The sequence below is a fragment of the Sturnira hondurensis genome, unplaced genomic scaffold (assembly GCF_014824575.4).
Source record: "Sturnira hondurensis isolate 20B ecotype Veracruz unplaced genomic scaffold, ASM1482457v3 Scaffold0022179, whole genome shotgun sequence".
NCBI lineage: Eukaryota > Metazoa > Chordata > Mammalia > Chiroptera > Phyllostomidae > Sturnira > Sturnira hondurensis.
In genome coordinates this window covers 2,011,246-2,034,339 of record NW_028094810.1, presented here as the reverse complement: position 1 = coordinate 2,034,339, position 23,094 = coordinate 2,011,246, and the positions used below count along the sequence as shown (strand labels likewise).

General features: G+C 47.9%; 1 pseudogene; it reads right to left on the bottom strand.

The window, feature by feature from the left end:
* Positions 1–9,277: 9,277 nt before the first annotated feature.
* Positions 9,278–13,102, bottom strand: LOC118978817 (F-actin-capping protein subunit beta-like; annotated as a pseudogene).
* Between the last annotated feature and the right edge of the window lie 9,992 nt (positions 13,103–23,094).

The following is a 23,094-nucleotide window of genomic DNA, read 5'->3' as shown; positions in this document are numbered from 1 at the left end:
AAAGCTGCATGGTTAGTCCCCACCCACACCTCTGAGTTCCAGGCTGATGCTACCATAGGCTCTCATCTGGCTGCTTACCTCCATCTGTCTGTTTGCTGGTCCAGAGGCTGCCTGTCTGGACTGTGACTGGCTTCCCTGGGCTCAACTGGGCAGTAAGGATGGGAGTGGGCAGTGAGGTCCACCATATACCACCCCAAAGGGTTACCCCAGAGCAACGAGGATCACCCAAGGCCTACCAGTCTGTAGCTTTGGGGTGACCCAGAGTTGAGGGAAGTGGCTGAGTGGGAGACCACCAGACAAGTTAGGGGTCCCAGGTTCCCTGGGTCAGAATGCTTGCAGATCTTCTCCCCACTCCTCCGGATCTGCCTTAGGCCCTTTTGCCTTCCATGGCAAAGGCCTCGGCCTGTGAGTGAAGGCCGATAAGAACAATACAGCTGGAGGGAGGGCTAAAAGGGCATGTGGTCACAGCCAGGGTTCAGGCACAAACACCACGCATCTCAGAATAATAAAGGAGGCCCCAAGGCCTGAGAAATACCAGGGAAGGTAATAGAAAAAAAGGGGGTGGGCAACAAAGGAAGTGGATAACAACAAACAAATAAAGGCCCAGAAAGAACTACAGGTAAAAATTCCAAAGAGGGAACAGACATGAGTGGGAGGGCGCAGGGTCAGTGTGTAGGGCCTGAAGTAACAGCGGTGAGGAAAAGCGACCAGCAGCTCTCCAAAGCAAACTCCCCCGCCATTCCTCCAGCCTTAGGCCTCCGGCGCTGTAATGGAGGTGAGAGGTCCAGAGTTTGTGAGTTGTTTGTGATCGCTGGAGAAGGGGTAGGGGAGGTGGGTGGTGAGGCAGGCAACAGGCGGGAAGGAAGTCAGGTCGGCGGTGGTCTCAGTGATTCCCACCCCCACGCCTTTACCCACTCCTGTCACCTTGGTTGGCTAAGCGGACCTTTGGGGCTCCCCTCCCCTGGGGAGTCGGAGGGTCCCCCTTGGGTAAGGAGGGGGCTCTCCTGAGCTCTGTGCCCAGGTCCCAGCAGCAATACCCCAGCGACGGGCGGAGCCTGTGCCTGGGCGGAGACAGGGTGTAGCAATGGGCCGAGGCCTCATCTCAGAGGATGGGTTCGTACCCAGCCATTTGTCCGACGTCCGGGTAAAGGCCCAGCGCTTCCTGGGCCGGCGCTGCCTCCTCCCTAATGGGCTTTAATTCCCCGCGGGGCGACTAGGACTCCAGGCTTACGGCTCCTCCCTCAGACAATACCACGCCTCCCTTCTGAGCCCGAAATTGGAGCAGGTGGGACCACGGTGGCTGGAAGAGATCGAGAGACTGAGAGACAGAGAGACAGAGAGAAAGACAACAAGAGAACCTCGAGTACCAAAGAGAGAGAAGGCGCGGGAAACCCCTGAGGACGTCTGGGCGGCCGTGCCCCACCCACCTCACTCTAGCCCCGCCTGCGACACACCCCAGTCCCACCCATTGCCGGAGGGGTGGAGCAGGGCTGTAGTCCAGAAGCGCGGCCCCACACTGCCACCTGCTGGCTCTGGGTTGGATTGCATTGCTTGGAGGGCTGCCCCTGGCCCCACCCCTCCTGCTCCGACTTGGTCCAGCCCTACAGAGTGAGGACTGGAGTGAGGTCAGAGCCCTAGGGCTGCTTGCGATACAGAGCATAGGGGTGCTACAACGGTGGTAGGCGAAGAAGCCTAGCCCCTAATCAGCTTTGCTTCCTCACCTTGGACCTAGCACCAACCTCCTGGACCCGGGTACCTTAGGCAACATGAAATCTGGCCTTTCACCAAGAGTTCCAACACTTGTGACCAAATATTTGCTGACCACTTGGTGCCAAACGCTGGCGAGGACTGGGGAAACATATCTGAGACTCATGAAAACGAATTTCTGCACCTTGGCAAGCCTAGGGTTTGGGGCAGCCCCGAGGAGGGACATTTAATCTCACCTGGAGCCCAGGAGTCTTTCAGGGTGGACCATGGTGCTGGAACCTACCCAGAGTGTTTGCAGTCTGTGTGGGGAGGGACAGAAGCCAGGAGAGTGAGAATCAGGGAGCCATTTTAGTGTGTACGGAGTATGACAAAGTCAGAAAACCTATGGTTTGAAAGGTCAGGTTTGAGGAGGAGCGAGGGCAGGAGTGGGCTCAGTGGGGTAGAAAGAGGACCTGAAGGGGTCTGGGTCCACCCCTTCTGCCAGTGCAGATCCTGGGGCAAAAAAACAAAAACAGAAATACACCAACCTGGGTGGAATCAGAGTAAATAAATTCGGGGTAAGAATTGAGAGAATGGAATAAAAATTAGCACCCACATTAGGGGACCAGGTGCATAGGATGCATCCAGGAGATGAGAAGGAATTGCCAGTGAAGAGAAATGAGGACTTTGAGAGGCCATGGGGGCAGTGTAGAGGTTGGTTCCACACGGACATCCCCAAACAAGGCAGACAGGGGACCACCCCTCCTTCAGTCCTTGTGGGGTGTCCTAAGGGGAGACCTGGGCATGTGGCCAAGGAAGGACTCCAGGGGCAGACAGCCTCAGATCACAGTACCCAGGTGCTTTGAGGTCCAGGACAGTTGTGGGAGTCTGAGCCTATAATGAAAAGAGCTGAAGAGGAAGCAGGAGGGCAGAGGGGCCCAGATACTTGTAAGAGAGGAGCTGGAAGGGGGCCCAGGTAAAGGGGGGTACAGCATATTACAGAGGGGGAGCTGGAGCCAAGAGCTGGAACAGCAGAGGGGGATAAGAGGTGGAGGGTCCCTGAGGAAGCGAGGAGACTCAGCTGGAGGGGCTCTACCTATTTAGAGGGAGAGCATGGCTGTGAAGAAAGGGCTGGATTCCCACTTCCTCTCCACAAGCTGTGGGGGGAGAGGGGTTCCTAGGACATCCCTGGGAGATGAGGGAAATGTTGGGTGGGCTGCCAGGTCTTGAGGTTCCGCCCCATTGGGGTAGACAATCTCCCCAACCTGGCCAGGAGGTGTAGTGAGGGAGTACTCTGTGGGGCTCCCAGGAATCTGAGGTGGAGGCTCTGGCTCAGTTGGTGAGGTGTGAGTTCCTGCTTTTGTCTACACCTTGGAGGATGACAGCAGGACTCAGGCCCTGACTCACCCCTCCTCTGGGGGAGAATCCTCCCTTCCTGGGCGACCTGGGACCTGGTCTGATACCCCCCACCCCCGAAGGAGGAGAGAGCAGCATTGGCAGAGAAAGGAGAAGTGAACCCAGGTCCAGGCAGTGTTTCTGCCTCTGCCCTTCTCCCCTTCCACCTTTCTTGGATGTACAGATGAAGGCGCCAGGGAGGAGGGGTGTTGGGCAGCTGGATAGCTCCTGATATTTGCAGGATGGGGGAGCAGCTGTTTGCACCACAAAACTTGATGTTAAAGTACATATCGTGGAGGAAAAGGGTCCTATGTGAGATGCAGAAATCAGGCAGGTTTTATTGGCCAAAAGGCACAGTTTGGGCCGAGCTGCATGCCCAGGAGGCCAAAGCTACTATTTCCGAGTCAGGCTGGGGGTGCCAAGGTCAGGAGCTGAGCCTCAGCATGGCCCTGGGTTGAGGAGGAGGTGCGTGTCATATCTCCCGTGGTTCCTAAACCCGAGGGAGGCAGGAGAGCTTGGCTGGCAGCAGCCTGGGGTACAGGGTGTCTCTGGCAGATGGCCCCTGGCAGGCCTAGGGTGTCCAAGCAAGGGGCCTGTACCACATGTAGGGTGAGCCCTGTGGCCCACCGTGTGGTAGCCAGGATTCACCAGGTGCTTATACCAGGCACCAGTGGGAAACAGCAGCAGCAGCACCAATTTGACAGTGGTCCACTCGCAGGGCTCCGCACTCCAGTGCCCCTCGCTAGGATGTTCACAGTTGCCCACCAGATAGGGTGTGCCAGGAGGAGCTGGCTCAGCTGGATGTAGATGGGGTGGAAGGAGGCTATCGGGGAGCCTGAGCGCAGGAAGCTATAGGTCAGGAGCTGGTCCAACTAAAACTGACCGCTGGCCTTGCCCCTGCTCACTCCTGTGGTACTGGCTGGGCTTGTAAGGGTAGGGTGAGGGGTGCAGGGAGAAGGGGAGCCCAGGCTGCTGCATCAGGGACGTGGGTTACTGGAGCACCCTAGCCGAGGAGGCCTTTAGCTAGAACTCATTTTGATGATCCCCTGAGGGTGCCCCTCCTCCCCTCCAAGGAGAGTGACTAACTGCCAGGGCACAGGGATGTGGGGATGGGAGCAAAGAGATGCTCTTTAGCTAAAGGCAGGGTACCCAACCTTCGGTGTCTCTGGGCCACAGTGAAAGAAGGGGAATTGTTTTGGGACACATATTAAATATACGAATACTAACAAAAACTGGGATATGTGGTATTTGAATTGGAGTTCCTGGACCCTTTACAACATAGGTGGGGTCCCCCACCAGTAAGCAATTCTCAGATGCCAGCAGGGTATCCAAGAATTCAGTTCTGACACTACCTGAAGACAGCAACAGATTCTACAGGTTAAGGGCTCAGTCTTACAAGACTGATCCCACTCTCCAGCACTGCGGACGTCAGTCGCAAGCCCGGGTGCTTCTCACCAGCTAGCTATAAATCAGATTACCACCACCCACTCCTTGGATTTGGTTCATTTGCTGAAAAAGGCTCACAGAACTCAGAGAAACAGGTCTCCCTGGCTGGGTAGTTCAGTTGATCAGAGCATCTTCCCGATAAGCCAAGGTTGCAGCTTCGATCCCAGTGAGGGCACCCACAAGAATTGACCAATGAATAATGCGTAAGTGAAACAACAAATTGATGTCTCTCTCTAAAATAAATAATTTAGCCCTGGCTGGTGTAGCTCAGTGGATTGAGCACAAGCCTGGGAACCAGAGGATCGAGGTTCGATTCCCAGTCAGGGCACATGCCTGAGTTGCAGGCCAGTTCCCAGCAGGGGACACACGAAAGGCAACCATACATTAATGTTTCTCTCCCTCTCTCCTTCCCCTCTAAAGATAAATAAATAAAATCTTTTTAAAAAATAAATAAAATAAAATAATTTTAAAAAATCTTACTAGATTACAGGGTTATTATGAAAGAATATGACTCAGGAACGGCAAGGTAGAAGAGATACACGAGGAAAGGCACTGGGAGAGGCAGGGAGCCCCCCCCACCACCCTCCCCATGTTTCTGCGTCCTTGCCAGTGTGGAAGCTCTCCAAAGGGACAGGCGTGCCGCCCTCCGGGGTTGGTTGTTTTGTTTTGTTTTTTTTCCCCAATCCCCACCCAAGGACATTTTTTTCATTACATTGAGAGAGAGGAAACAAACATGGATTGGTTTCCTCCAGGATGTACCCCAACCAGGGGATCGAACCCTCAACCTTTGTCTACAGGATGATGCCCCAAAGGAGCCCCACCAGCCAGAACTGCCCTCGGTTCTCATGGAGGCTTCGCTGGAGTTACGATCGATCGTCATTGGGAATTGGTGATGGATTCAACANAAATAAAATAATTTTAAAAATCTTACTAGATTACAGGGTTATTATGAAAGAATATGACTCAGGAACTGCAAGGTAGAAGAGATACACGAGGAAAGGCACTGGGAGAGGCAGGGAGCCCCCCCCCCCACCCTCCCCATGTTTCTGCGTCCTTGCCAGTGTGGAAGCTCNGGAGGCAGGGAGCCCCCCCCCCCCCCGCCCTCCCCATGTTTCTGCGTCCTTGCCAGTGTGGAAGCTCTCCAAAGGGACAGGCGTGCCGCCCTCCGGGGTTGGTTGTTTTGTTTTGTTTTTTTCCCCCAATCCCCACCCAAGGACATTTTTTTCATTACATTGAGAGAGAGGAAACAAACATGGATTGGTTTCCTCCAGGATGTACCCCAACCAGGGGATCGAACCCTCAACCTTTGTCTACAGGATGATGCCCCAAAGGAGCCCCACCAGCCAGAACTGCCCTCGGTTCTCATGGAGGCTTCGCTGGAGTTACGATCGATCGTCATTGGGAATTGGTGATGGATTCAACATCCAGCCCCTCTCCTGTGATGCGTGGCTCCGCTGGCAACCAGCTTCCCTTCTTAAGTGCTTCCAACAGTCACTTCATTAACCTAACAAGATACACTTAGGAAATCCCAAGGGTTTAGAAAGCTGTGACCCCAGGAACTATGAAGACCAAATATCTTAAAATAAATCACGGTATCGCAGTCCATGCTCTGGTCTTTGAACTAGGATCACTCACAACAAATCATCTAAGTCAAAAGATGCTGGCCCATTACTAGAATCTCATTCGATCATGAGTAACTATCCAGTCCATCTTATCACATGCAAATGTCTCCCAGGGCGATGTCATTCGGGTTTGCAGGCTGCCATTCAAACCTCTCCGGTTCCAACAGCATGGACGGTCTCAGCAAACACAAGGCTTCACCCCCCTCAGACTAAGTGTCATTTCTTGCTGAGCCTCTCTTCAAGTATTAATAAAAAATTAATAAATGTTGAATTTCCCTTGCTGCATAACCCAGTTATTCATCTCTTGCCCTCTACTATTATTGCTACTTCTCTCCATTTGTTGTTTTTCTGACCCTGACTTTTCCACCCTTGGAAGGGATGTGAGGTTTGGCCGCCATGCTGGTCCAGATTGCAGGCAGCAGCACCGGTTGGGCAAGTGCCTCCCTGTCGGCCACTCTCACTCGGACAGGGTGAAGCTCCGAGTGCAGAACTTGTGGACCATCAGGACCACCAGACGGCACACCAGCATCTCCTGTCAGTCCCAGCTCACCCGATAGGGTGAAGGCACAACCTGTCCCAGCATCCCTTAGGACTTCTGACACAAAGGCTTAACAGTACACAGTTAGTTTCTTGCTTAAGATCCTCTCTGTTTCAGGCACCTGCAGTTGCAGCGCAGGTACCAGGACCACTGTGTCAGGTAAGAAAAAATGTCGTGGTAATGTAGGGAAGAGCTTGAGTCACAGCGGCATCCTCCCCCTCACCCCTTCCCCAGAACTCTCAGCCCCCCTCAGGTTGAGTGTGAGCACACACTCAAGAAGGCGTGTAAGTCATCCTTTCATGTCTTGACTTCCTGCTGTTTTAGACATCCAGTGTTTTAATTGCTCTTTTCAATTTTCTATAAAATTTGTACTAAGGAGGACATCTCTCTGTCCATTGTGGGACATTATCAGCTGTGAAGTCTGCTCCTTGGTCTGAAGAAATGTAACCTGATGGTACAGTCTGATTTAGTATTTTCCATCCCAATTCTTAATAGTATTTTGAGAGTTTGTACTTGTCACTGGGTATGCAAAATGCAGTGTAAAGTTACACGTCTGTTCCTATTAGGACCTGTTGATAGTACCAAGTGGCTTCTGGCATCAGTCCAGCGTAATCCACTTCCCAGGGGGAATCTTTTCCAGAGCCGTCTGCAGGCTCTCTGAGAGACGGAACAGTTCCTGGTGGCATGTTTGTGCCTTGTTGGGTGCAAGAGGATTATGTCTAGATTCAAATCATGTCTGTACTGCTGCAGCCACCCATGTCAACTCATGTCATGGGCGGAGGTAGCCCCCTCAAGTGAGTATACCAAAAGGTCTGCTTGGTGGTTCCCATCACCTTCTGAACCAAGAAGGGGAAACTTCAGATGGGCATCAACATATCCTACTTTAATGCACCCCTCAAATTCCCACAGAGATGTCCAGAACAACACCATACCTGCACGGGAATTCCTCTAAAAGGCCAGGTTTCCACTGTCCTCGTGCCCGACCAGATGGCCAGGCCAATGGCCATTGCCTCTGATTGAATGAAAACCCAAACAACGGGGCTTTTACTGCTGTTCCATTCTGTCATTCCTGGAAAAATGGCGTGCTGTTCAGGTCACTGGGCTGATCTGTTTTTACCCTCTCTGAGCAGAGTGGTAGGCTTCTGAACAGGATGTTGTCCATTCACCGTGGAACCACCAAGCAGCTCTTTTGTTGACCAGTCAAGAGCTATTTATAGGGTACTGTCCAAGTGACAACAGAATCCAGCAGCTCCTCGGTCTAGAAGTCAGCCCTAGGGAAAAGAGGCTTCCTGCTTATATCTCCTTGCTACCCCGAGGCAGCAGGATTTTGCATAAATCATTTCCATTTCATTATCTTACTCTTGGGGCTTTCAATACCCATTAGAGCATCTCTCTGACATCACCCAAGATACTGTGAGTACTTCAGGTTTCTGGATCATTTTATGTCCTTCAGTCATATGAGTAGCTCTAATTTATGTCTGATGACAAGGTAGTAAATGCCCAGAAATGGAAATTCTCTTGTCCAGATTCTCTGGTCACAAGCCGGTGCTCACAGGACACTGTCATAATGCCCAATTCACTCTCTACATGGACCATCACACAGAGACCCACCCCACCAGCACTTCAGCTTCTGTTCCACACTGCGTGGGCTGGGACACTTGCACAGGTTCCCATTTAGCACGTCCGATTAAGGTGGCTCGGAGGGCAGATTTACATGCCTGTTTTACAAGACTGAGTAGGGAAATGTTCCCCAGTGAGGTACGACGTCCACCTGCCTAACACAGTCAGGTAAGAGTCATGATTCACACCAGGCCTGCGCAGCCATATCAGTTCTCCTATTAACTCTTCCTCGAATTTCGTCAACCCTCACATTTCTAACTGCAGCTCCTAATAGGACTTCATCAACACATCTTGATTTTACAATAAAGGTAGGGAAAGTGTTCCCCAGTAGGACATAATATCCATTCCCATAAAATATGAGGTAAAAGAGAAACAAATTCTCAACATAGAGCCTGCTTAAATATTCCATCTTTCGTCTGCCAGCCATTACATTTTTATATTCTCTCCATCTCCTTTGAGTCATTTAGCAGCAGCTTTGGCACCACACAGTTTGTGGGAACACCACAATCAGGGAGCACGCAGAAACTCTTTTCCCAGTCTCTGACCACTGTACCCACATTTTAAAATTTTAAGCTGTGTCCCAGTTTCTTTTTATTTTTTGTTATCTGCCCCCCCTTTTTTAAGTATGGAAGCTCAAGTATAAGATGTGAAATTTTTAAAGCTTTATAAAACAAAACAACTCCCTTTGCAGTCCATAAAAGTTGACAGAAAAGCCCCCCACCAGAAGAGAACTGCCAGTAGGCCCCACCCCCAACCCCCTACAACCTGGTCTCTGTGGGGCGGGGCCATCCCGCATGGACGACACTGAGGGCCACCTCTCCTTTCTCCCAGAGCTGCCCTCTGCCCCTCCACCTTCACCCCTAAGCAACTCCCAAACACAAGTGGAATCAGATTTCCAGTTTTTCTTCCATTCTGTAACAAGAAGGGGGGAAAGAAGAAGAAGTAGACAATATATTTTATGCCAGTAAATGGATGGTGGGGCAGGGGCAGGGGGCTGGGGCAAACAGCACACATACTTGGTCTCTATGGAAACATCAGGTTTAATAGCAAAATGTGGTGGAAAGCAGGCCTGGGAGGCGGAGATGGCTGTTTAGCAGTGTTATTCACCGGGTGTGACTGCACAGTGAAGGTCAGTGATACAAGTTGTTGTGTGACCTGTCAGGGAAGGAAGGGACAAGGGAAGTGGACAGAAAATGAGTTTTCTAAAGAGGGAATCTAACAAGTGCATGGCATGTCCACTTAGTGAGAAGCAGAGGTTTAACCTTGTTGCTTTCTTTGTAATGTCTCTAACAGGTCGTCCTTAAGAGCTTCTTGTTCTGATTTGTCTGCAAAAGTCTGCACAGACCTCAGCCCACTGACGATGTCCTTTGTGTTTTCAAAGTAGATCTCATTCGGCATACCTCTGATTTTGTTTTCCACGTCCTCACCCAGGTGAGTGCAAATATTGGCTGTGTGTGGGGAGCAGTTCCTCAGTTTCACTTTCTCCATGTGTTTGGTAAGGCTGCCTCTGAGGTTCATGGTGCCAAAGCCGGATTTGTTGGTTTGCAGCCACAGCATCACTGAGGAAGGTCAGCTTGTAACGAACGGCGCGGCCATGGGATGGCTGCTGCACTCCCACCACACGGATGGACTCCCAGCAGCCTTTGACCTTCTCTTATCCATCTCCGGCCTTCCTTATGAGGATCTCTCCAACAAAGCCATGGTCAGATCCCAGAGGTAGATGATGAGATGCTGCCCTCAAAATACACGTCTCGATCCTGGTCAAAGGCATCGTTGGCTTCCACCTCCAGCTTTCTCAGCTGGGCAGAAGGCAGGACCCCATCTTCCAAGGGAGGGTCATGCTTGTTCCTCCATGGAAACCTGTAGAAGTCCCCATCTATGTTGTAGTCACACAAAAGGTAACGCTTTCCCACCACCTTGTCTCTGGCGATTTTCAATGGCTGGTCAACAGAAGACAGATCTTCACATTGCCTGGGGACCAGATCCATCAGGCCCCTGAGGCTCCCCTCGATTTGCTGGGGAGGGAGGCACCTCGGTAAGTCCAATAAGCACTGCAGGGCTGATCACTCCTGGTGGTGGTGGTCCTGGTCCCAGTTCCAGCGCCTGTGGCTCTCCCCACCATGGTAGGGCCAGTGCCCAGTTTACCCACTTTTCTGCAAGAGGGTTTGAGTCCTGAGAGGGGCTGAGCCAAAGGACCGGGACCATTTTCCTAATATTTATTTATTTAGTTAGTTAGTTAGTGATTTTAAAGATTTTATTTATTTATCTTTAGAGGGGCAGGGAAGGAGAGAGGGAGAGAAATATCAATGTATGGCTGCCTCTCGTGCATCCCCTGCTGGGAATTGGCCTGAAACCCAGGCATGTGCCCTGACTGGGAATTGAACCGGATTGTCTGGTTCGCAGGCCCATGCTCAATCCACTGAGCTACACCAGCCAGGGCCTAATATTTATTTTTTTTAAAGAGATCTTATTTATTTTATAGAGAGATGGAGGAAGAAAGAGAAGAAAAGAAACATCAGTGTACAAGAGGTACATTAATTAGTTGCTTTGTGCATGGCCCTGCTGGGGACCTGTCCCCTCAACCCAGACATGTGCCCTGACTGGGAATCAAACCAGAGAACTTTCAGTTCACAGGTGGGCATTCAATACACTGAGCCAACCAGCCAGGACTACCAATCTTTAAGTTGACTAATTGTCCTAACAACTCTCCCTGGGGAGGTTGCTTGTACAACCTTCTAAGCCTTCCAGGCTCTGTGGTGCCTTCTTTCCTGGACGGAAGCTACAGGTCTGCCGAGACACCTGGCCACCCAAGAGTTACCTCATGCTCTGCCAGACTGGCTGGGAAGGAGGCAGGCTCTGGCAAAACTGGGAGGTGTCCTCTGAGTAAGCCCAGGGTTTCTCCAACTGTTCCCGCACCCACCTCTCTCCCAGGGCCACATCCATCTCTGTCCACCCCATCACAGACTGACTTTTTCTGATGGGGCACAAGTAGGTGCCCACAGAGTGCTCATGGGTTACAGAACACACTTGGCTCCTTTCACATAATATCTACTTAATTTTTTTCCTTTTCCTTTTTTTAAAAATACATTTTATGATTATGCCATTACAGTTGTTCTAATTCCCCCCCTTCATTTCCCTCCACCCTGCACACCTGCTCCCTCTCCATTCCCCTCCTTTAGTTTATGACCACGTGTCTCAAGTTCTTTAGATTCTATATTTCCCCTACTATTCTTGCCCTCACCCCTGTCTATTTTCTACCTACCGTGTATGCTACTTATTCTCTGTGCCTTATCCCCCCTTCTCCTCCTCCCACTCCCCTGTTGCTAACCCTCCATGTGATCTCCATTTCTACGGTTCCACTCCTGATCTAGCTGTCCTCTTAGTTTGCTTTTGTTTTAGGTGTGGTTGTTAATAGCTGTGAGTTTCCTGTCCTTTCACTGTTCATCTTTTTTATCTTCTTTTTCTCAGATAAGTCCCTTTAACATTTCACATAATAAGCGCTTGGTGATGATGAACTCCTTGAATTTGACCTTACCTGAGAAGCACTTTATCTGTCCTTCCATTCTTAATGAAAGCTTTGCTGGATAGAGCAATCTTGGCTGTAGGTCTTTGGATTTCATGACTTGGAATACTTCTTTCCAGCCCCTTCTTGCCTGTAAGGTCTCTTTTGAGAAATCTGCTGACAGTCTGATGGGAACTCCTTTGTAGGTGACTGTCCCCTTATCTCTTGCTGCTTCTAGGATTCTCTCCTTCATTTTAATCTTGGCTAATGTAATTATGATGTGCCTTGGTGTGTTCCTTCTTGGGTCCAACTTCTTTGGGACTCTCTGAGCTTCCTGGACTTCCTGGAAGTCTATTTCCTTTGCCAGAGTGGGGAAGTTCTCCTTTATTATTTGTTCAAATAAGTTTTTCACTTGCTCTTTCTCTTCCCCTTCTGGTACCCCTATAATTTGGATGTTGGAGCATTTAAAGATGTCCTGGAGGTTCCTAAGCCTCTCCTCATTTTTTTGAATTCTTGTTTCTTCATTCTTTTCTGTTTGCTCATTTTTTTCTTCCTTCTCGTCCACCCCCTTGATTTGAGTTACAGTTCCCTTCCATTACTATTGGTTTCCTGTGCATTTCCCTTCATTTCAGTTAGTTTAGCCTTCATTCGTTCCTCTCATTTGTGACTAAAATCAACCACTTCTGTGAGCATCCTGATCACCAGTGTTTTGAAATGTGCATCTGAAAAGTTGGCTATTTCTTGGTCGCTTAGAATTATAGGCTCTGGGGCTTTGAGTTCTTCTTGAGCCATATTATGGACTGTTCGTGCCTGTTACCCATGAGGAGCAGAGCCCTAGGTGTTCACCAGGGCAGGGCAACTCAGTTGCTGGGTTGTGATGCTGTATGCGGGGGCGGGGTCAGAGAGGGGCAATGGCGGTTTTCTCTGCTGCTTCCCGCTGCTGGGCTTGTACAGTCTGTCTCACTGCTTGCTCCTTCACTGGTTTATCTGTGCTCGAATGTGTCACCACGGTCAGCCTGCCACCTTGCCCCCTCACTGGGTCCACCCACACCTGGGATCCGCCCACGGCTGCCTGCATTCGTGGGCCAGGAGGTCTTTCCAGCTCCACTGCTGGCTCCGCCCCTCTTACCAGTCTGGCTGAATTGTTCGTTGTAGTCAGACTTTCATATAGTTCAATTTTCTGTGTTTTGGCTGCGTTTTTGTTACTGAAACTTTGCTGACTTTAAGCTTGGTTGTGAGAGGAGGCACAGTGTTTCCACCTACGCCTCCATCTTGGCAGAAGTCCACATACATGTCTACTTTAATAAAGAAAAAGCAAGAAACCTATTCCTCAACAATGTCTTCTATGAAGAGAAAAGTCAGATTCTCTGGCAGATGTCACCAGCCTGAGCTTTCCGTGAACAAACCAGGGAAATTTCACAACGCTGGAAGCAAACAGATCTCAAAGTGCAGCAAATCAAGGGAGCCCCAGCTAGGTGCTCCCGGCCAGCAGCTGGCATTGCAGGGAGGGAGGCGGCAAAGCTCACTGGTGCCCTCTGACCCCTCCACTAGGGACAGAGTCAGAATCTCCCCCTTCACTAGGGAGCTGAGTGAGCCATCAGCTGGAACTGGCAAGGACGGCGCTTTTATCCCTACCCACCAAGCACCCTGAGGAGACCTCAATGGTTCTGCCTTCCCCACGTGTGGGCAGGTCTGAGTGCTATTCCCACTCGATAGATGAAAAATGACAGTCTCAGTAAGGAGAGGTGAGGGGTGGGGCGGGGCAGGAACACAGCTGGGCTGGCAATGCCCAGTTTGACCCTGTGCGCCCAAAACAGATTGCCTCTGGAAGTTCCCTCCACCAGAAGGTTAGCCACAGAAGAGGCAGTAGCTTGTCTAGAAGGGAAAGCTTCAGTTCAGTGAGAAAACGTGGGTCATGACTAAAATATTTACGTCCATGAGAAGGGAAGCTTTATGAAATCTGTGTGGTGCCCTGACTGGTGTGGCTCAGTGGATTGAGTGCCAGCCTTCGGACCAAAAGGTTGCCAGGTTGGTTCCTGGTAAGGGCACATGCCTGGGTTAAGGGCTAGGTCCCCAGTTCAGGGTTTGAGAGAGGCAACCAATCACTGTTTCTCTCACACATTATGTTTCTCTCCCTTTCTTTCTCCCTCCTTTCCCCTCTCTCTAAAAAAAAATAGTAAGTAGCTCTGGCTGGTGCGGCTCAGTGGATTGAGTGCTGGCCTGAGAACCAAATGGTCGCTGTTTTGATTCTGTCAGGGCACATGCCTGAGTTGTGGGTCAGGTTGGGTCCCCAGTAGAGGGTGCTCGAGAGACAACCACACATTGATGTTTTTCTCTCTCCTTCCCTTCCTCTCTCTCTCTAAGTAATAAATAAATAAAATGTTTTAAAACAAACAAATAAAACCTTTTTAAAAATCTTGAATGGTTCATCAGTCAGTTTAAAATGTCCAGAAGTAGCCCTGGCTGGTGTGGCTCTGCCACGTCCAGCTCCGCCAACCATGCTGTCTGACAAAGTCCGAGCATGGGGAGGACGACTTCAAAGAAGCGTGTTCCGGCCTGGCGGACGTGGCATGAATGGATATGTGGTGTTGATCTTAGTCTTGCTGTCTCTTGGTGTTCTAACCTTTACCTTTCTGATAATTTGGAATCTCCCAGAAATGCTGACCATTCTCAGAGCTGAGCAGCAACTAGGTCAGGCTGAGAACAATATCACCTTGGCCTTTCCCCAAAATAACACCTCCTTCCCTGACCTGATTAAGCAGCGGTAGGATATGATGATATCAGCTAGTAGGGGGCCTGGAATACCCAAGGCAGCCCCCTTAAGTCCCGAGGCAAATCCCCTCTAATGAAATAGCCCCTGAATATCTAAAGTTGTTAGAATAACAGCCCCTCCTTTACCTTGAATAGGGATATATATCTATTAGAATTAGACAGGCAAAGAAATAGAAGAAGCTAGTTAGCTATTAAGCATGTAGAAAACAGTTACTAGGGAGATAGAGTTTATAGTACACAGAGAAATATTTTAAACAGAAAGATAGATAGCTAAATTAAACATCACAAAGGCTTATAATGAGTTTCCTAACCTCTGCTCGGTCTAGTGTATCATTTTGCCTCATGACTAACTCTGATAACTTTAATAAATAATAAGACATTCAAACTCTGTACATAGAGCTATTTCAAATTGTCTGATTAATAGTACTCCTGGTCAAAATAATTTTTGTTTAACATAATTGAAACTATGGGAACTTATGTACTTTTCCTGATTACCTTTGTATTGATTTTTTTCTGCTTAACTGATCATGCTATGCACCTGTAAATGTTCATCACTACCAGAAATGAAAATACAAAAACCTGCTTGTACTTGCAATAAATGGAACAGTGCTTCACCTGCCTTTGAGATGTGTAGTTGTATGTTACCCATCGCCGACGCCTATCCTCACCTCAAGGGACCCCTGGACCCTGCTGCGGCTGGAACGCGGCACGGCTCAGCAGATTGAGCACCAGACTGCACACCAATTTGATTCCCAGTTGGGGCATAAGCCCTTTGCAGGCCAGGTCCCCAGTAAGGGGCGTGCAAGAGGCAACCACACACTGATGTTTCTTTCCCTCTCTCATTCCCTTCCACTCTCTAAAAATAAATCAATAAAACCTTTTAAAAATGTCCAGGAGCAGTGTCGACAGGCTTCCCTGGAATGTACTTTGGACAGGTAGAAAAAGTAAGATTAAGTGCCTTTCATAGCATTCATATTTCTCCACCAATATTGACTCATAAATAGTATCACTTTATCAATGGACCAATCATTTAAATGCATGTACAATAGTTAGGAGCAGAAACTTTAGAGCTGGAGTGTCCAACCTTTTGTTGTCTCCGAGCCACAGTGGAAGAAGAATTGTCTTGGGCCACATATTAAATACACTGCAACATGTAATTGTAAAAAAAATCCCACGTTTTAAGTAAATTTATGATTTTGTATTGGGCTGCATGTATAGCCATCCTGGGTCGCATGCAGCCTGCAGGCGGTGAGTTGGATGCCCCTGCTAGAGTATCTGGTAGAACTAGGCCCAGACCACAGCCTTTTTTTTTTCAAACCAACAATTGGTAGCTTTCCAATCTTGTTTTTCATTTTCTGGAGCTAACTGCTGGGTGTCTCTGGCCAGTTTTTCTACATTATCAGCTAGGGAAGTATCCCTTTGGACCACAACAGAGGTCTGACTGCGGGTGGTTCCCTAAGGGCTGTGGAAAGGTTGGTGAGGGGATTTCCATTTAGCTTCTGGAGAGTCAAGTTTAGAATGCCCTGGGATCTTAGCAGCAAGTAAAAGTATAACAACCAATAATTCCCAAACATAGGGCCACTTCTGATTTTACCTGCACTGGAAATAAGGAAGCCATGTTATTTCTATAACATTCCAGTGTCATTAGCTACTCTGAAGACATCACATCCCCTGTCAGTATAAATGTTGGCAGTTCTACCCTTGGCCAAAATAGAAACTGGAGTAAGGCCATGTAATTCAGCTTGCTGTGAAGTAGCCTAGGTACAAATACTACCTGGATGACTTCAAAACATATCCAGTACAGTACTTACAATTTGTGTTCTTTAAATATAAGCTGCCTATAAACCGTAAAATATCAGCATTCCCCAAAGAAGCCTGTAGCAGATCTTCACAAGGGGTCAGAAGGTGATCCGTCGGCGCCGGGGAGTCACAAGGAGCTTCACTAGTATTGGAGGGAAGAGTAGATGGATTAAAGTAACTACAAGAAAGTCCGGCGAGGTAACTAAATAAAACACGCTGAGTGTAATGAGAATTGGGAGAGCTTCTACTGCATGGGATACAAACAAGGTCAAAGGGGATCCCACAACAATTCCCTCTGTGGCCTTAACCAAGAGGGGAGCGCTAGCAGTGATGGCCTGAAGGCAGGGGGTCTATCGCTTAGTCACAGGATCCAACTGCTGACCATGGTGTCTGAGGGGACACCATGGTCTGTGGTGACTCCCATGTTTTCGGGTGAGTACCACAAGAGCATTCCCTTCCTTTTCACGTACAAAAAGGAAAATGGGAATCTGATCATGGGGATGCCCAAGAGCTGGTGGGTTCATTAACTTCTCCTTCAAGGCTTAAAGGCTATATTGTCTCATTCTTCCCATAAAATTCAATCAGGACGGCCATTCTTTAGAAAAACAGAGAGAGGTTTTGTCACAAGAGATTTGGGGTCCATTTTCAACAACAGCTGACTAGCCCAAGAAAACCTTGCAACGAAGGCTTATTTTTGGGTCTTGGAAAACTTAGGACACCCTAATACCTATTTGGATCCAGATGTAGTCCTTGTTCTGATACCAGATATCCCAAATATCAAACCTGAGTTTCAACAAGATACCATTTTTTATTTAGACTTTATGTCCCTTTCAGGCCAAAAGTTCTAACAGGTGGATGCTATCTTTCTGTGAGGAGACCGGGGAGGAAGAGCAAACAAGTAAATCATCCTATACTGAGACAAGGTAGAACCTTTAGGGAAAGTTTCTCCACCCAAATCAGCCTTCAGGGTGTGTGAGAAGGAAAAGGGCTTTCAGTAAAACCAGAGGCATTCCTTTCCAGGTAAATTATTCCCCCCTCCAACCCCAAGAAAAGCTGAAAGGTATTGGCTAGCTTCATCAACTGAAAAACTAAAAAATGCACTGCATGAATAAGTTACCATCAAGAATTTACTTCCTGGACTTCCGCCAAGATGGACGCATAGGTGGAAACACTGTGCCTTCTCCCACAACCAAGTTTAAATACAACAAATGTGTAGTAAACAAAGACGCAGCCAAAGAACAGAACATTGAACTATACGGAAATCCAACAACAACCAACCATTCAACAGGACCAGTAAGAGGGGCGCAGCCAGCAGTGGAGCAGGGTCGGGCAGGAAAGATCCCCCAACCCAGGTGCCCAGGCAGCTGCGGTAGCAGCGTGGACCCAGTAAGGGGGCGGGGCAGGCTGACCGGGGTAACACATTCCCGTGCAGATAAACCAGCAGAGGAGTGAGCAGTGAGATGGACCACGTAGGCCCCAGCAGGTGATCCCAGTGAGGGTGAAAGGCGGCAGGCTGACCGTGGTCGTGGTCGCACATTCTCCTGCAGTGGGACAGACCGCGCGCACCTGCAGCAGGAGGCGGCAGAGGGGACCGCCATTGCTTTCCTTTGACCTCGCCCCCACATACAGCATCACAACCCAGCAACAGAGTTGCCCCACTCTGGTGAACAACTAGGGCTCCGCCCCTCATACATAACAGGTGCGAACAGACCAAAACATTATGGCTCAAGAAGAACTCAAAGCCCCAGAGCCGATAACTCTAATCGACCAAGAAATAGCCAACCTATTAGATGCACAGTTCGAAACACTGGTGATCAGGATGCTCACAGAAGTGGTTGATTTTAGTCACAAATGAGAGGAACGAATGAAGGCTAAACTAACTGAAATGAAGGGAAATGCACAGGAAACCAATAGTAATGGAAGGGAACTGTAACTCAAATCAAGGGGGTGGATGAGAAGGAAGAAAAAAATGAGCAAACAGAAAAGAATGAAGAAACAAGAATTCAAAAAAATGAGGAGAGGCTTAGGAACCTCCAGGACATCTTTAAACATTCCAACATCTGAATTATAGGGGTACCAGTAGGGGAAAAGAAACAGCCACGAGTGGAAAACTTAGTTGAACAAATAATAAAGAACTTCCCCAGTCTGGCAAAGGAAATAAACTTCCAGGAAGTCCAGGAAGCTCAGAGAGTCCCAAAGAAGTTGGACCCAAGAAGGAACACACCAAGGCACATCATAATTACATTAGCCAAGATTAAAATGAAGGAGAGAATCCTAGAAGCAGCAAGAGAAAAGGGGACAGTCACCTACAAAGAAGTTCCCATCAGACTGTCAGCAGATTTCTCAAAAGAGACCTTACAGGCAAGAAGGGGCTGGAAAGAAGTATTCCAAGTCATGAAATCCAAAGACCTACAGCTAAGATTGCTCTATCCAGCAAAGCTTTCATTTAGAATGGAAGGACAGATTAAGTGCTTCTCAGGTAAGGTCAAATTCAAGGAGTTCATCATCACCAAGCCCTTATTATATGAAATGTTAAAGGGACTTACCTGAGAAAAAGAAGATAAAAATATCAACAGTGAAAGGACAGCAAACTCACAGTTATTAACAACCACACCTAAAACAAAAGCAAACTAAGAGGACAGCTAGATCAGGAGTGGAACCGTAGAAATGGAGATCACATGGAGGNAGATTCTATATTTCCCCTACTATTCTTGCCCTCACCCCTGTCTATTTTCTACCTACCGTGTATGCTACTTATTCTCTGTACCTTCTCCCCCCTTCTCCTCCTCCCACTCCCCTGTTGCTAAGCCTCCATGTGATCTCCATTTCTATGGTTCCACTCCTGATCTAGCTGTCCTCTTAGTTTGCTTTTGTTTTAGGTGTGGTTGTTAATAACTGTGAGTTTGCTGTCCTTTCACTGTTGATGTTTTTATCTTCTTTTTCTCAGGTAAGTCCCTTTAACATTTCACATAATAAGGGCTTGGTGATGATGAACTCCTTGAATTTGACCTTACCTGAGAAGCACTTTATCTGTCCTCCCATTCTAAATGAAAGCTTTGCTGGATAGAGCAATCTTGGCTGTAGGTCTTTGGATTTCATGACTTGGAATACTTCTTTCCAGCCCCTTCTTGCCTGTAAGGTCTCTTTTGAGAAATCTGCTGACAGTCTGATGGGAACTCCTTTGTAGGTGACTGTCCCCTTTTCTCTTGCTGCTTCTAGGATTCTCTCCTTCATTTTAATCTTGGCTAATGTAATTATGATGTGCCTTGGTGTGTTCCTTCTTGGGTCCAACTTCTTTGGGACTCTCTGAGCTTCCTGGACTTCCTGGAAGTTTATTTCCTTTGCCAGACTGGGGAAGTTCTCCTTTATTATTTGTTCAAATAAGTTTTTCACTTGCTCTTTCTCTTCCCCTTTTGGTACCCCTATAATTCGGATGTTGGAGTGTTTAAAGATGTCCTGGAGGTTCCTAAGCCTCTCCTCATTTTTTTGAATTCTTGTTTCTTCATTCTTTTCTGTTTGCTCATTTTTTTCTACTTTTCGTCCACCCCCTTGATTTGAACAGTTTACAGTTTCCTTCCATTACTATTGGTTTCCTGTGCATTTCCCTTCATTTCAGTTAGTTTAGCCTTCATTCGTTCCTCTAATTTATGACTTAAATCAACCAGTCCTGCGAGCATCCTGATCATCAGTGTTTTGAACTGTGCATCTGAGAGTATGGCTATTTCTTGGTTGCTTAGAGTTATCAGCTCTGGGGCTTTGAGTTCTTCTTGAGTCATAATGTTTTGGTCTGTTCGCACCTGTTATGTATGAGGGGCAGAGCCCTAGGTGTTCACCAGAGTGGGGCAACTCAGTTGCTGGGTTGTGATGCTGTATGTGGGGGTGGGGTCAAAGAGGAGCAATGGCGGTTTCCTGTGCTACTTCTCCGCAAGCTGCTGGGGCCTGCACAGTCTGTCTCACTGCTTGCTCCTTCACTGGTTTATATGCACGTGAATGTGTGACCGTGGTCAGCCTGCCACCTTGCACCCTCACTGGGTCCGCCCATTGCCACCCCACACCTGGGATCTGCCAACCGCCACCTGCGAGCCTGCATCGGTCTGGCTAAGTTTTCCTGGGGAACCCTGCACCGCCAGCCACTGGCTCTGCCCCTCTTACCGGTGTGGCTGAAAGGTTCGCTGTTGTTGGACTTCCGTACAGTTCAATTTTCTGTGTTTTGGTTGTGTTTTGTTATAAAACTTTGTTGTCTTTAAACTTGGTTGTGCAAGGAGGCACAGTGTTTCCATCTACGCCTCTGTCTTGGCGGGAAGTTCCATTGCTAAGATATATCTTATATCTTAAGATATAAAACATAACCCTGGCTGGTATGGCTCAGTGGATTGAGAGCCGGTCTGTTAACTGAAAGGTCACCGATTCGATTTCCAGTCAGGGAACATGCCTGGGTTGTCAATAAAATATTTTTAAAAAGTAAAAAGAAAAATAAATATGTTACCACAGAACTAGCTTTCATAATGGACTCTGCCCAAATTGTTTTTGAAGAAATTTTTGTTGATAAACCTTTTTTCAGTTCTGCTCTTTTGTCCTTACAACACAATCCTTCCTACACATTGAATTTGGCAGCATATTTTTTGCATATAACACCTTTCAAATTATAGTCTTCAAAAACTCACACAAATTCCCTACAAATAAAGCAAAATGCCTTATTATATACCTCAACAAAACATAGTCATGTGTACAATTTTCATTGAACAATCTTCCTTCATCTGTGATTTTTCATTTTGGGGTTCTTTTTGGTTTGGGGATACTCTAGAAGCCTCCTGGGATTAAATAATAATAATATATATGGGACTTTATTTACTTTTACCTAGGAAAAATTGACAGGAAATTAATACCTAGGAAAATTAATTGACAGGAAAATAGAAAACAAGGTTTGGTCCATTCCACAGCCCTCTTCGCTGCCGATGCAGGTTGAGAAACAGGGCCAATTGTAAAGTGTTGCAGGTGATGTGTGAGGCACCGCCAAGGTGTGGAAGTACCTTTAATAATCAAATAAGAATGCTTACATGACTTCTAAATAACATTAAATGTCTAATATTGCAATGCGGGTTGAGATATTACTGATAATCGCTGCCCCACTAAGTCACAAGCACATGTAACATCTGATGGTGCCAATTCTATCTGAGCCTGTAAGATAACACACTGCAAGCTGTACACTGCCATAAAATTGAAGGCATGCGTACAAATAGCATAAGCATATGTATATTTATTTTACATGGCATTGTGACACATAATCACAAAAAAATCTCATGTTTTAAGGAAATTTATGATTTTGTGTTGGGCCTCCTTCATAGCCATCCTAGGCCACAAAGACCCATCCTAGGCCGCCCATGGTCTGTAGGTTGGATATCCGTTCTAAAATTTTTTTGCACAGTGAGGTAACTTCTGATTCTTGTAATGTTTGAAGTCAAAAGGTGCCATTCAAAATAGGCACGGCATTTATCTTTGCCAATTTTAGCGCTAGGATTGTCCGATTCGTTTGGGAATCTCAAAGGTTCCCCACAATGGCCATTGACACTCCGAATGACTTTTGGTCAGACAAGTCCATTCAGTTAAATATGCATATAAAGCCCTGGCTGGTGTGGCTCAGCGGCCAGACTGGGAACCAAAGGGTCATGGGTTGGGATTCCCAGTCAGGGCACATGCCTGGGTTGCAGGCCAGGTCCCCAGTAGGGAGCGCGCAGAGGGGCAACCACACATACATGTTTGTTTCCCTTTCTCTCTGCCTTCCCCTCTCTAAAAAATAAATGAATAAAATTGTTTTTTTAAAAATGCACATAAAGACTGACTGCTCCTTTTAAACACAATTTTAGGTGAAGTGCGTTTAGGAGGGACGTTCTGAAAATATTTAGATCTAAACTGAGATCCCATTTTCAGAGCTTTTTCTCTAGAGCAAGGGCTCAAGTCTAAAACAGCTCAAGCAACTTGCATGTTAAAAACCAGCCACTCTCACTTCAGAACAGCTTGATCACGGTGTTTCCACAAAGACTAAAAGCCAGTTCTTCGGTGGAGACAGCCTGCTCTAGGAAGAGACGAGCCACAGGCTGAGTAACAGTGCAGCCGTGCAGCCGCCATAAGCAGCCTGATCCCCCTAGTCTGACCAGAACGCCAAACTAGCTCACAAACACGGCCCTTTAACAAAACAAAAAATTCAAAACAGTTCCCGAATGAATCTCGGAGAACTTCAGAACTAGGAGTGGAGGCTCAGTTTCAAGGGAAGACGCCCCTTCCAGCTCCTGAGTTGGGGAAGAGACAGTGAGCTTAGAGACAGCTTTGTGGGGGCCATCACCTGTTCGCTCCCCAGTCCGGAGCTATCGGTTTCTTTTCTGGATTCCGAGCGAGACCCCAAAATTCGTGGGTAAAAAAGTCGACCACGTATTTATAATCCAAAAAGGATTTATTCAGGAAAAAGAAAGGATTGCAATTCTGAACCCACAGACTCGATGAGCCACAAGTACGATCTGTCTGTAAAAAAGATGGAGAAAATACTTTATAAAGGGGCACAGGAAGTTAAGAGCAGGGCTGACCCGACCATAGAGCTCTGTGGTTAACCTAGAGCTCGTCCTGTAGGACTTTCCTGACATAGGATGTGAGAGTGCCTCATACAGGGCCTCTCAATGCCTGTCTAGGTTGAATTCTCTCACAAATTTTGACACAGGCAA